The 15,269-nt window shown below is 31.7% G+C and overlaps 1 protein-coding gene across 5 annotated transcripts in view; it reads right to left on the bottom strand.

Annotated features, from left to right (window-relative positions):
• Positions 1-15,269, bottom strand: part of tinc (transmembrane protein tincar) — a 168,619-nt gene that overhangs the window by 137,158 nt on the left and 16,192 nt on the right. The window contains exon 2 of one of the 5 annotated variants that reach the window (XM_088183062.1): positions 10,532-10,576. The exons of the other annotated variants lie outside the window; for them this stretch is intronic. The gene's annotated coding sequence lies outside the window, so the exon portion shown is untranslated. The remainder of the gene's footprint in view (positions 1-10,531; positions 10,577-15,269) is intronic. 5 annotated transcript variants of the gene reach the window in all.

The raw sequence follows: 15,269 nt of genomic DNA on the forward strand, positions 1-15,269 counted from the left end.
ACATATAAGTCTATTGAAACTATGCAACGGAATTGAATGTATTGATTGCTAAATTTAAAGGCGAGAATAAGTTTATTTCCGTAACTCTATAGTTTCCCTGTTTGACTTGTCTGCGCTATAACAATAAATTCACATTGATAGTCGCACAATGTGACAGGAATTGACTTAAGAGATAAATGATTCTCTTATTGTCAAATGTTATATTGTAATGTCACAAGCGAATACGCGTCAGTAGATATTTTAATATAAATCATAGTTTATAGTATCTATAATAAGATCTTACCATATTATTAAATTAAAATTATTTTACAATCACTAGCAATGATTCTAAAAGTTGATATTTTTCTTTCAAAATAAGTGTGTGGTTATTACACCAATTTAATGACCATTATATGTATAAGTCATCTCATAACTAAGGACTTGTCGAGTAAACTTGCGTCCGTAAAACTTACGCGCATGCAAATTAAATGCACTTTAACTCTATCCCGGAGTCTAGAAAGTTTTCAACTTTCGAGTGGCGACTCGCAATTTTACACGATGCGGCTCCGTTACATTAATATCATCGTTATGAGTATGTATAATAATAATTATAATATAAAATACTATGTGTGGGGTAATTTTTTTCTTAACCACCATAGTAGCTTGCGGGTCACGCGTGCGATGAACGCAAAAAACCAGGACCAGATAACCGGATTTCGGAGTGCGACAGGTGTGAAGCGACCGGTACTCACCTGAGACCGAGAGATTCCCTTGGGGAATGTGTACGCGCTTTGTGCGATAAAGTGTTTACTGCGTTTTTACCGACCCTCAGGGATAGCCTACCGTTGGTTAGAATCACCCAAAAAGAGTCATATGAAACTAGACCAATAGTAAATCGCAGACTTGTTATGAAAATAATTAAACTTATGTTTCAAAGACTGATTTAATATAACATAATAGAAAAAAAGTTCTATTGTTCTGGTCTGAAAAATTAGCAACACGGCTCAGTGTATGTTTATCACAGAGCCATGTCATTCCCTAACCAAAAGTTTGCGAAAAGCTCTACCGTATCCAGCTACAAAAGCTTGTTCGGTGATTAATGGATGCGGGCGACGACAGATATTAAAGTCGAGCGTCGGGTGAATTTTTCCAGGTGAATTAAAATAAAAATAAAATCCACGGCATTTCAATAATTCTACTACGTGAACACCTAGCGAAATATTCCGTTATGTGAGAGGATTTTAAATTCTGCACGTGTCTTTCCCATGAGATTTTTCAGCGACGCGGACGTTAATCGCAAAAGACTTATTATGCATTTTCGTTTTTATTTTTCCATGACAAAAGATTTTTTATAAATTAAAACACGCCTCTGAGATTAAGTTATAAAAAGAAAAATATTTCGAATTGAATGCGAAGCAAAATAGGAGTTAAAAGTTTTTTCTCAGACGTTAACTGCCGTATTTATTTCTGTTTTCCTTGTTACAAAACGTATAAATAAATTGCGTAATTATTAAGCAAACTGCTCTTAGGGTCTAATTATATTAAATTAATTATATATTTATTAAAAAAGATGACCAAATGGAAAATATTAAAATAAATAACAAATAAAAGACCTGGGTTCAAATTCCATATGAGCTTTAGTGTTTTTCATTCCATATGACATCAAAATTAGGGTTATTATATCATTATAATAACAATGACTTATCATTGATTATGTTTTCCTTGAATTTCCTAATCTCGCTGGGGAATATCGTGACATAAAAATAAAAATAAAATCGAGCTATAATGATTATAGATAGAATATTCATATATCGAATATATATACGCTTTTTTTAACTATTCGTTATTTAAATATTTGTACAACTATTCATAAAATATTCCTTCATATTTAGTGACTGTATTATTGCCCAAATAAAAATTGCGCACACGAAAATTCTGAACGTACATAAGTGATTGCTTGATTGTCAAATATATTTAACTTTTAATTCCCACTGCTTATTATCGTTCTTTATTTTTAAGTACAAATTGTGTAATTAAATAAAATAAAAGTGTATCATATATTACAGTTAGAATTTACTTATATTTCCGAAAAAAATATTATGAAGCAACTAACTTTCTTAAAGGCTGGTGTTGATTTCTTTTACCTCGATACAAATAAAGTCTGTCTAAAATAATTGATTATGTTAATATATTTTTAACTAAAAATTCAGACATTATCAGTAGCAAAATAAAGATGTTTTAGAATTATTGTGTTTTATGCATAACAATTGACTGAAAAAATTCTTGAATTAAATTTTACAGGAATAAATCTTTTTTATTAATTTAACTATTGAGTCACCTAATAAAACATAGACTAAAAAGTAATTTTTTAGTAATATTACACATATTTCAGAGATATCGTATTTTATGACAAGATGTAAAGTACCTCGTTATAAACGAGATTCACGATCCTCACGATTCTCACGAGAAAATTCAGCATATTATTTATCATCGTCATTAATGGTCTAATTTTAGATACCAAAACTATTAACTAAAATATAAATACATTTATTGTTTAATACTCGCGTAGTATTTATATTTATATTTAATTTATAGCAAAAAGTTGCTTCCGCTTAATATATGTTAATTAAACGCCGCCTTATTTCTCCAAGGAGCGACTACCGACCGTGCATACCTACTCCGAGCAAAAATAATAAGTGGGCGGCACCCTACCGTAAATCAGGGTCCCTCTGAAATATGATTGCGGGTTATTTAATTTTCTTATCCATTTTTCATTTGACGGATGCACACAAAAACACCTTATTTTTCTCGTCTGACACCAATTTATTTAAGTCGAAGCCAGAATAAAATATGAAAGTATATTTGCCTGCAGTAACGACTTTAATATTTGAGTACATTAAAAAAAAAGTTGCATATTAGAAAAGCCTATTATATAAATTACCACATATAGAGAAATTTTGATGCTGGTATTAGGCGGTGGAGTTTAAATGTCAGGTCATAGAAATTGGAGGGTATTCTCTGGCGAGTAAAGTTGTGTTATTTTCGGCTGTAATTTAGTGGAGCAGCTGGGATTGATCGAACCTCTAAATTTATATCTGAATTTTTATATAAAACCTTGAGCTTGAGTATCAGAATCGATATTTATAAAATAATTTATTTGAAATGGTTCGATGCGTTATAAAAAGTACAAACGTATATGCACCAATGAAATGCTGAATCACTTATTCAAGCTCTTGTTATGGATTTTATACAACCATGATATATAAAATGACGCCTAGATACTACACTTACGTTCTCAAGTATTGTCTAAAGTACTGATTGCCAGTCATTCGACTTTCAAACTTGCAAACCTACTGGTAGATAATATTAACCTAATCTAATAGAAATTTTCAATATAGGGTTTGTAAATGAAGTTGTATATCTATTGGCGAAACACAATAATATTTTGGCACAGCTCCACGATAATCGGCAGCCTCTTTCCCTACGAGACAATGAAACGCAGGATACTGTAACAGAGTACTGGAAGTACACAAAAGCGAGTGTTGGTAACGCGAAACCGGCATTACAATGAGGAAGCATCCGAGCTTGTTACTAAAAATGCCCGGGCAAAACATATATGCTATAGTTCACAGTCCTTTGTCGACGATGCTAATGCAATTGCGCGGCAGTAAACGCAGTAAAAGTGTACTGGGAGAATTCGCTTTTACGACCCTGCAAAATATCGCAGCGCGTTTATGCTCTGATGCTGAACATTTGTTTTATAAACCTTTGACGCTCTATGGTGTTTTTATTATTAGGGTCTGTAGTTAGCTTTATATTGAAAAATAAAAATATAATTTAACAATTAGCTAATATATAAAATAGGAAAAAAGCATATACATAAAAAAATAGTTAACTGATAAACAGCGTTGTTATTGTTTATCTATTATGTTTTTCAAAATTTGTGATGAAAAATTTCCATGTAGGTATTTAACTAGATATAATCTAGACCAGTGGTGGGAAAATTCAGCCTACCCTTGGGCTGAATCTATATTTAGATTTTGAACAATTTAATTAAAATAATAATTTTAAATAAAATAAAGTTATTCAAAATAAATTAAAAAGTATACCTAATAGAAAATAATCGTTCGTTTATGTTACGTTAAAATATGTGAAAAGAAAATGTGTCTTTCTACGCATATTTAATTGTATAAAAGCATTTATAGCGAAATTGTTACTTTTTTAAAAAATCTAAGAGAAAAAAAATTTCACAGTTTCCTAATTTGAAAAAATGTGACAGAAATTTCAGTACCAAAGCAGTAGAAAAGTAGAAAAGCTGTACCAAAAATTCAATTGGAAAAAAAATTAATTTAATTACAATGTGATAATCACTTGAAAAATAAATTTAAAACAATACCAATTAGGACTTAATTTCGTTTTAAATGATGAGAGATTAAAAGATTAAAAAAATGAAAAATTATGTTATATTAGGATACTGTAACAGAGTACGAAAGATCTGTAATGAATTATAACAAATCGGTACTGAGTAAGTCAATTAGATATAATGAATACCTTTTTTTCATAAATTGTTTTTTTTTTGTGTAGAGTACAATAGCGAAAAGCTGTTAAGCACTACACTTGTATTTTAAATAAATATACGTATAAGTTTGGCAAATATTATTATGTTCATATAAAACGATCAAGCAATGTGTGTTTTTTTAAGAAAACATATATGGTCAAGCTAAAAATGTTATTAGCTAGATTAAATAAATGGCACGTGTAGAAAATATTTATATATAAACTGATTGTATGAAATGATAAAATGTAAAATGTATTGTCATAACAGATATAATTTTTAATATGAATTCCAAGAGGTTATCACCTCATTCCTTAAATTATAATGTATGAACGAAATTTATTCATAGCTTGTATTACAATTTAAAAAAATGTATTTATTTATATATTATACAATTTATGCTTGGGAATTTTCATTAATGATAAGATTAGATAACAGTGGGTTCTACGATTAAACAATGCCTAAAGAAATCTGTGCATTTAATTATATTTTAACTAGTAAATCTTAAATGTAAATTTAATTACATAAGGTTCAAAACATAAATTATGTTATTATACAATAAGGTTGACAGCGCGTTTTTTATCATTAGGTGCAATTTTAATTACACAATGGAACGAGCTTAAATTTATAACTACAAAAATCGACAATTAATAATTTAAAATATATTATGTGTTAATCATACAATATTTAACATTAAAAATCAGTAGCTTTTACATTAAAAATAATACCGATACATTTTCTTTTTATAGCATTTTTAAAACGAGAAAGAAATCGGATAAGTGGAAAATATTTTCTTGTACATCTATAGGAATTTTCTCCGTCGCGCTTGATAGTGCGAACGACTTAAGGTTTTTTTTATATCTGGAAACTTTCACATGGAAAAGTTATCTCGGCACGAAGGGCTACAGTTTTTTTTGTCGTACAGCTACATAGTTTGTTAATTATAAACGGATTAAATTCTTCCGTCTGGCGTTGAAAATTTAAAGGAAATCTCTAGATTAGTGCGCCGAGACAGTCAGGAGTTGAAAACAATTGAAGATTTTGTGAGAGCTTCACTTGTACTTAATCCAGGGAATTTCGTAGGGATTTAGAATTTTAGGATCAACAACGAATGACTGAAACAGCGAGTTAATAAGTCGTTCTTGCCAATAATTAGGGATACTGTTTTAAAGAGCGTTGAATTAATGAGGCGTAGAAAATAAGGATAAAACAAACAGAAAGCGGGCTCTAAACCAGAGGTCGGCAAGCTCTACTAGGTATAAGAGATTTGGTGTCAGTAATCAGTGGATATAGAAATCATGCAGATCCCCTGAGATTGCACAATAACCACAATATGAATTATTGCATGAGATATTGGTCCATTTCCTACAATCTGTAAAACTGATACGAATTTGTCGATCTTAATTATAATTCTTTCTGGAATCTTTGAAAGCTCTAACGTGTCTAATGTAAGAAAACTTAAAAGCATACTAGGGAATGACCATAAAATGTGTGACTTGTCTTACGTCCGTGTCGTCTGGATTTAATCGCGTCCGTGACCCAATCGCCGATCTATAAATGCGTTGGGGCACATGTCCTGGAAAATTAAACGGTGGGCAGCTGCCGAGGGTCGGAATAAATTACACGGCAGTGTGTATATTAATGCAGTACAAGATGCGTCGTACGAGATACGTGAACAAATCGCGATTCGCGTGATTTGCACGACTCAATAATAACATTGGCGGACAATTATGGCCGACGATGGGGGGACAGCTGCTCGGGGAGCTACACCCGACTCGAATCCTAATTAGGATACGAAATTATCACACGATCGACAACGAGACATGTCATCCGGGCGACGTTGTGATATGCCACGGTGGCGAGAATATTTGACCACCGGCTACTTGACGAATGGTCGTTCGTCTGGTTTATCTTTATTTTTTGCTCGAGCATGTGATAAATAGAATGGGGGAAAATTATACAAACAAGCCCCTTCTGAATGTATAAGAATTCTGATATTTTTTACTTGGCATGTTGAGCATTTGAAAAGCATTTTTATTAATTTTGAAAATATGTTCTTCGATAATTAACATGTACAGGATGAAATATGCTACCTTTTTAATAACACAAAACAGAAACGAGTTTATTATTATTTTTCAACAAATAAATTTATATACTTATTGTGTCAAAGCGTTGACATTTTCGAGAAACGATAATGACTGCGACAGGGTCGAACCTTTGGGGCTTGTCTTGGGCATTTTGCGACTTGCCAAGGGAGTTTAGACTACATCCGTAATTACGTTTGTTAGGCATTTATAAACCGTTTGTGCGAAAATTAGGGGAGAACCGCCAGTTTGAGAATTCACCGACAGATATTAGAGTTTCGCTCGTTTGCGGCGAGAGCTAAGGGTGTCAAAATCACTCACCTGTCATTAACAGTAAGTATTATTTTTTATCATAAAAATAAAATCCTTTCAATTAGATAAATTTCTAGCTAGATGCTTCTAGCCATTTGGTTGATTTAATTAATTTTCACAAGAGCCTCATGACCGACAGAGTTAATTAAATTTTACAATGCGACTCCAGCAGGTCGAACCCTGCCGCCATTTATGCGTCCCAGTGGGATAACGAATTGTTCTTTTTTAGAGATTCAACTCGAACCAATTGCACGTTGAAATTGAGAAAAAAATACTAACGGATCTATTATTTAATATTTTATATTAAAGTATTACGTATGAAATAATTTAATATACCTAAAATTATATTATATTAAACAGCATGCACATTTTCCTTAGAGAAAATAAAGGGAAATCATTACACAATAATCTATTCATTAATACGCTTAATGTAAAGCAAAAGACTGTCAAAGAACACAAAATTTACAGAAAAGCATGAAAAATATTTTTCCCAATATATACACTTTGACATAATAATGGGGCACCGCAATAAATGTGAAAATATGAATAAAAAACCGATTAAAGTTGTTTAAAGCGTTTATTTTAAGCTTATTTTTAGTAGGCCCACCCTTAGCTTTAATTACAGCTGCAACCCTTTTTGCCATACTGTCATCTAATGTCTTGGAGAGTGGACGGAGATAATTTTCTCCATTCCATCTGCAATTTTTCTCGCGGATAAATTTTGGATTTGCAATTGTGTTGGGCAACATTTTCATTTAATTTTTCCCATAAATTTATTGACTGTGTAGGTCATTCAAAGAGCGTCAAACCCTCTAACGCAAACCTACCCTTGCTTTTTAGGGAAGAAACTGCTCAATTTGTAATAATTTAGAGGTCCCTCTAACGACCATTTGAACAAACAAGAAGAGAGATCAAACCATATCGAAAGTGGGGCCACACACAGTATATTCACACAACAATAGAAGAGAGATTTCCTAGATGCACGTTAGACAAAAAACCATGCGCATATTACTATTGTTCTTTGGCTCTCTAGTTTCCGATCGCCGAAATGGCTATCTGGACAGATTTTCTTTAATCGTGAATATTTTACAGGGGTGTGTCCAAGAACTGATGCAATACAGTGACAAACATCTGCAATTCGTTAAAAAACCAGCATTATAAAATGTATGATACTTAGAAGTCACAGCAGCAGAGACGAGTTGGGAAATAGCATCAACGCGAGAGACATCAGCGGATCCTCCAGAGAGCATCATAATAACACATTACGACAGACCGCAGCTGCACCACGAAAATCACAGCCTACAATAATTCAACTCGACACACCAGCGATGACTCTCAACTTTTAAGATCTGCTATTTCAACTTTACCGCCTATATGCGGCATGAAGGGGGAGAATATCATATAGCATGCGTACCATACGGTCTGTTAAAACACTGATAATATCAACAATTGTTTTATGACGTGTCAATAAGTTTATCGAAAAATATGGAAGCTGGAGTGACTGGGAGGTTAATTAGAATACATCAAAACCTCCCGTGTTAATCTTTGAACATGAAAGCTGAGAAGAGTAACAGAGTTAAATTGAAGACCCTCTTTGAAACCTTCATACGCAAAATATCAACATCAAATTAATGGCATAGGTGGAGGCCATCGAGACCCACCAATTTATAACCCAATATTAAAATTAAGTTCGTTTCCTTAAACAGTTTTGTAGGACAAACCATAGTATTTTCGAACCATAATTACAATGTGTATAAATAATAAATTTATTAATCATATTTCGTTTAAATGTGGTCTATGATTAATTAACAATATAATATATATTAAAACACAATTACTAACTTCTTATAACTATAGAATATCTGTGCTTAGCTGCATCTTAAATGCAATAAAAAAGCTCAGCAAATATAATAAGAAAAATAGTACATTTAATAAAAAAAAATTTTTTTTTAGAATTCAATAAAGTTGTTATATAAATATCATATTATCATTGGTAAAGTTCTAAAAAATAGTCTATAGAAAAATATTATTTGGATATTCATTATTTTTCTAGCAAAACGGTTGGACATTGATCGTTTTAAGTCAAACAGAAAACGCACCTACGAGAAATAGACTTTTTCCATATCCGACGTAAAGGCAGCATTTGCCTATATAATATATAATAATCGATTGAAATGATAATATAATTTTGTTTAAAATTGGACATTCATTATCTTTAAAATTATAAAAGCATAGTTTTTATGTTTCATATCTATTTATATATAAAAAACATCAATGTTTTACGAGTCTACAAGAAAGGTATTTAAAAGTATGCAGAAAAGAGCAATACAGCAGTGTGTGGGTAATAAAGTATTTCTTTAAAGCTTTCCCCTCACCATACATCAAACGATAATGAAATTCTCGCGTTAATTCTCAACTAGCAATAAAGATAACATCGACTTGAGATACAAAGCTCCTCTGCGAGGGCTGACGATTCCTTTTTTCCCCTCTGGGGTAGCATTAAAGCATCTTTAAAATTTAATTTTCAGGATTGCAAACCTCCCGAATTAAAATTCTTTCATAAAAAAATGACCCTTATAATTCGACATGTGGCCTCTGCGAGTCGAAGGGAAACCTCAAAAGTCACTCAGAATGTTTAACAAACCCTCGTCAATTTTTTTTTTCGGGTCGGTTGCTATGGTTTTCGCGTCATTAGACGCAGCTTTCGAATGAGATACGTTTTATTTTTTTCTTGTTATGGTCTCTGGAGAACATCTGCCTTTGTTTGCGGTCCAAGGAGGCTTTAGTTTAGCGGCTCGTAAGCATATGGCGCTTTTTAGCTGCATAAGGTTAATCAAACCACGATTGAATCGCAACAGATGAAAAATTTGAGTTACTCGCAAGATTAGCATAGTTTTAATTCATACGACAATCAAGCACAGATTAAAAATAATCAGTACCTGGAGCTATTTCGAGAGCATACGACCAAAAACGTTTGAAGAGAGTTGGAATTTAATAAAATTCTATATTGGAGAAGATATATTAAATTTTTATTACAATTTTAGAATTTTCTTCTTAAATTACTACGGCATAAAATTAACATGAAATTTTAATATATAAAATTGGGAATATATCCATTAACTATATGTGAATGTATAATTATATATATTTCTATAATACATATAGTGCTTAAAATAATATGATATTTAACTTTAGCCTTCATTGTTTTAAAACAGAGATTTATAGCAAAATAATAATATATTGTTGAGCGATGTTGTGTTTTGATTTGCTGTAAATTTACCTCAATTGTTTATTTTCTAACAAATTTATTATACAATAATATATACTATGTTTATAAAGGAACCGTTTATAATGTTGAAATTATATACCTACATATGGTATTTTGAAAAATATCTTAGATATTGATTTAATGTGTTTATTTTAATAGTGATCGGATCATGGTTGTTAGATGTTATTCTATTAATTCCAATTATTAATAATATGCTTGTATAAATAAGATAGTTATATTATAGGAACTACTAAATGTTTTCATTATTGATCCTTGCAAAACAAGATTAATAAATAAGACTGTCATATGTAGTATTTCATAATTGAGACATACCAAAAATAATGAGTTGATTCTGTACTCGATGGCTCTCGGTATTTACTGTAAAAGAGAAATAATTTTAATTATATTTTTTAATCAGCCTGTAGGTGCGACAGTTTAGGGTTCAACAAACATGAAGGTATTTAAAACTGTAGACACCGTAAAGTAGCAACATTGTCGCGTTTGAATTGTCTCTCATGGGGTACCATAATATATAGTAGCTACATATGAAAAATACACACACAAGGGGAGCGTTTATGCGTTTTTCCATGTATGTAGTACATACAGGGGGTTTTGTATTTTACACTCAAAGTCAGGAATGTCTAGGGCCACAATCCCCGGTCCGTGTCAAAGTTGGTCCCGTGTTTTAATCTTGAACGCGGAAATGCACAGCGTCATTTGCGAGCCGGAAATTTTTCAATTAAAAACGGAAAATTGCGCTTACTGCTACGTGAAAATGTATAGAAGAGATGAAGCCCTGCGAACATCCCACTTATCAGTTTCGCGAGAGGGTAGAAGCTGTTCAAGTGTATCAAGATGTGTGTCACAACCCTTCGATCGTTGTCGACTGTGGGTTATCGGGTCGGAGCTTTCGCAATGATAGTATGATGCAAAAGTTCCTTACCTAAAAATAATAAAAAAAAATTACATGACTTCCATACCAATAAATGTGTATAAACATATATTTTTCTTTACAAAAAAAATTTAATAATAATTTTCTAACGGTGCATTTTTTAGTATTAACTCTCGTTCTTTATTATCTGTAAATCTACTTGTTATTGAAAATAATTCTAAACTAATTCTCAAATCAATTAATCCTCTCAAAGGCAAATACTCGCACGTGAAACACAAACGCAACAAATTCGCACATGGTTTCGTACCACATTTTCACTGAATCATACGCACCGCGTTTAACCACCCTGCCAAAAGTTGGTTAATCTCGTTTAATTACTTCCGCCGCTCTAATCGAATCTCGTCACGAATAGGTATATATCGAAAATAAACATACATACGTACGTTTCCATATTAATTTAAATCGATGTCAAACATTTGAGAACCTTTTGGAGCGTTCATAATATGCAATTAGAGGCAAGGACGTGGGAGACTGCTTCCGAGAAGCGATTACTATAAAAGTTTGCAATGTCTGCCCAAAAGCGAGCATACTTGACGTTCGACGGAAGCTTATCGCGAATCTTGATCGTGTGCATGTTAATTGCTGATTTGAATGTCAGGTGTGGTCAGGGAAGCGTGATGATACTTCCTGGCGATTTTTTTTCTTTTGGGGAAATTTTTCAATGTCATTAACAACTCAATTATTCAACAAGGGTCAGGCGGTGAATGTTAATGATAAGATTGTGCATATGTTGAGTTATATGTTACAGTAAATATACGCCAATATTACTAATACATTTACAAATTCACTAAGCTTGTTACAATGTTCACAAAATCATTTCTCAGTATCAGCAAAACTATTTGTTCATAATTGGTTGATCTGGGATACAAATTTCCACATGATCAGATATTCATCACATCGTTTGACAAAATACTACAAAATTTTAAATAAATTAAACCAAACTCAAAACTAATTAACCTAACGAAAACTAGGTTAGGTTAAGATTTAAAAAATAAATGAACGTTTCATAAATGTCAAAGTTTAGAGTAGCGTAATATAATTTCACTAACGCTTATCAGCCAATTTATATTGTTGCTAATAGATATAGAAATTTACCGGCGAAAATGTTTTCGGTATAGCCAAGCCGTCTCCTTGAATAACTAGTGTTAAAAACTTCGAATACTATTGGACCGTTTGCAAAGCATCAAACTTTTATTGAGATTGACGCGTTACTTGGCGCATATAGCGTTAAAAGCGCAATAAGCAAAATCTTTTAACGATCCACCGACAAGTGCATTTTGCAAAATCAGGGCATTTTCCTCCAGTCAGACCAAGCGTACTTAAGCGAATAAATAGCAGATATTATTTACTCACATTAAGAATTAATTTCCATCTGCACTTCATTCGGAATTTACTTCCGAATCCTGCATCAAATATCCCCGATTTGACCATCGATTGAGGGAGAGAAAATAGAGAAAGCACCCGCTTCTCTCTTCACGTTAACCCAAGTTCAAACACGACGTTTGAAATTTAGAGTTTAACCCGATCTTCGGCGCATTTTCAGACGCAGACAATGCTACCACCAGAACATCACGATTTGTAATACACAAATTGTAAATGGACTCAAAACTTTATTGTATAATAATAATAATTTACAACTTGAAAATAATCGCGCTGACTAAATCAGGAATGATCCATCGCGTATCTAAATATCTGTATAACGCACATGTTTATATATCTAGAATATATACTGTTTTTTTTTTAATTAAAGCAAAGTATTTATATCATACAATCTATTTATTAAACTTTAGTAAAATCTGACAATTAGTGACTTGAAGGAACAAATAATATATTCAGCAATTGTTATTGAAAATAACTGGAATATTATCAGAAGATTAAAAATATAAATATTACAAGATCAAATTGCTTGGGTATATTTTTGGATGCTATAGCAGAGCCTTATTTTAATGTTATTTATTCTCTCGTATCTCTCGGGAGATTCTCATAATACATTTATAAAAATGGCTCATCTGTTCGTTACGTTGCTTTTTTAATCTTCTCTTTTACCGTACGCACGTCTGCATTAATAATTCAATACTTTATATCGTATTTAACGCAAAAAAATATTTCAACACCGAAAGAATGAAAAATTCTTACATTACGTGAAAATCTAATATAGCGGCTCTTCGAGCGCAAGAAACAAAGTCGTCCTGGGTACGAAACTGAAAAGTTAAATTTATATTCACCCTGTGTTAGTGTAATAACCCGGTAGCGGAGATTGCGAAAGGAGATTTGCACGTCACGCGAGAAGCTGCGACCAAACAGCGTCACGCGTTCCCATCATAAAGCACACCTTGTTACGTATTTCATATACACCTTTATATTCAAGTATAATACCTAAGGGATATGAGCGTCTGATACATATTTATTATTATTATTATTGGCAATATAGTGAATAATATCAGCTCAGAATTTAAAGACTAACAATATGTACTATATTCGCGAAAAAATATATATCCAGGAAAATCACACAAAAAGTCAGATCTGTGAATTTGACCCTTATTTCGAGGTATATAGGCAGAAAAACATGAGGTCCAAAAAGGTTTAACTGAAGGTTGGGAAAAAAATAACCCAAATTCGATTTGCATACGTTACTGACACGAAAGGCTATTGAGCAAATAGTTTTCGTTGACGATAAAAAAGGGTTAACGGGTTATACAAAAACTTGTGGATTGTGAAAAATTAATTTTATATAATTTTTTATTATTATTAAATTTCAAAATTGTTTTCAATTATTAACCAAATTTCACGGTTTTATAATTTCTTTAATATAACATATCCTTAGATTTAAAAAATGCTACATGTATACAATATATTGACTTTTTAAAAATTTCAAGTTTAATTATAAATCTAAAAGTAAAATTATATATAACTCCATAATTTTAAAAGAAGCTGTTGGAATCTAAGATTAAAAAATAACCCTAATCTTTAAATTACTCATCTGTGCTATAAATCCGTTAGCTTAATATCGTTATTCCAAAAGCTCATCTAAAATTTATTACATTTCAAATATTTATATACACATGTGCAACATAAACAAACATCCCCAAGTGTTTTACCCGACATATCACTTTTGATGTGAGATCAGACGGGGGAGGGCAAAATGGTCGCTTAGTGGTTCACTAATCTTCGAATCTAAAGCACTTTAAACTTATTTGCCAGTTCAACTTCTGTTTTGATTCGACAGCATCTCCTTTTAATTAATCTAACCGGAACTGACCCAATTACTAAAATTAGTTTTAATTTAAGAACTCGCTAGTGCGGGTGCAACAACCACAAATTATTACCGAGCGCACTATCGCGCTATTGCAGCCGGCTGTGCATTATAATGCCTCTTCTGGTTATTTATAGTCATAGCCCATAGCAAATAAGCTTTCTGGCGGACGTAAACACGGTAGAGTATTTTCGGACAATGTTCGCGTGTATAATGCCTGTACATGTTCGGTGTACAAAAAAGTGGACGCAGAGCTCACGACAAAGAGAAGGAAGCTTACCGGTTTCCAGTTCCGTGAAAATGTGAAATTTTTGATGGAAATATCCGGTTCCGTGATGAATTAATATTGGTGTCATTTTGAGTATTTTAAATTGTTAAATTAATAAATAAATATTAATATATTTTTAAATGATTTTACACTGAAATATTTCCTGGCAATTAGGGCTACCGGAAAAGGTTAATTGAAAGAAGCCGAACTTATAAATCATTCCTATGTGTATATTATATATAGCTTGAAACGTAGCATATATTAAACCAGCTGTTTATGATAGAACTATGAATAAAATATTATAATTACTTCTGAAATTCATAAAAATATTATTAATTATTATATTGTACTATTTTAATATAATACATAAGCTAATCTACGTTTATCTAAATTAATTAAGCATCCGATACTTAATAATGGAGTTGTGCATAAATAATTCAGAATTAATTAATTTTATTAACAGTTATATAATATGCCTTTGAGGAGATAAATAAAAACAGTTTTAAAAGTAAAACTTAGATAATTATTATTTTTAATTAATACACTTAAGATTAATTAATATTTTTGATTTTTAGCATTAACAATTAAAATCAGTTTT

The sequence above is a fragment of the Plectrocnemia conspersa genome, unplaced genomic scaffold (genome assembly GCF_051122295.1).
Source record: "Plectrocnemia conspersa isolate PC_06_02 unplaced genomic scaffold, ASM5112229v1 ptg000003l, whole genome shotgun sequence".
NCBI lineage: Eukaryota > Metazoa > Arthropoda > Insecta > Trichoptera > Polycentropodidae > Plectrocnemia > Plectrocnemia conspersa.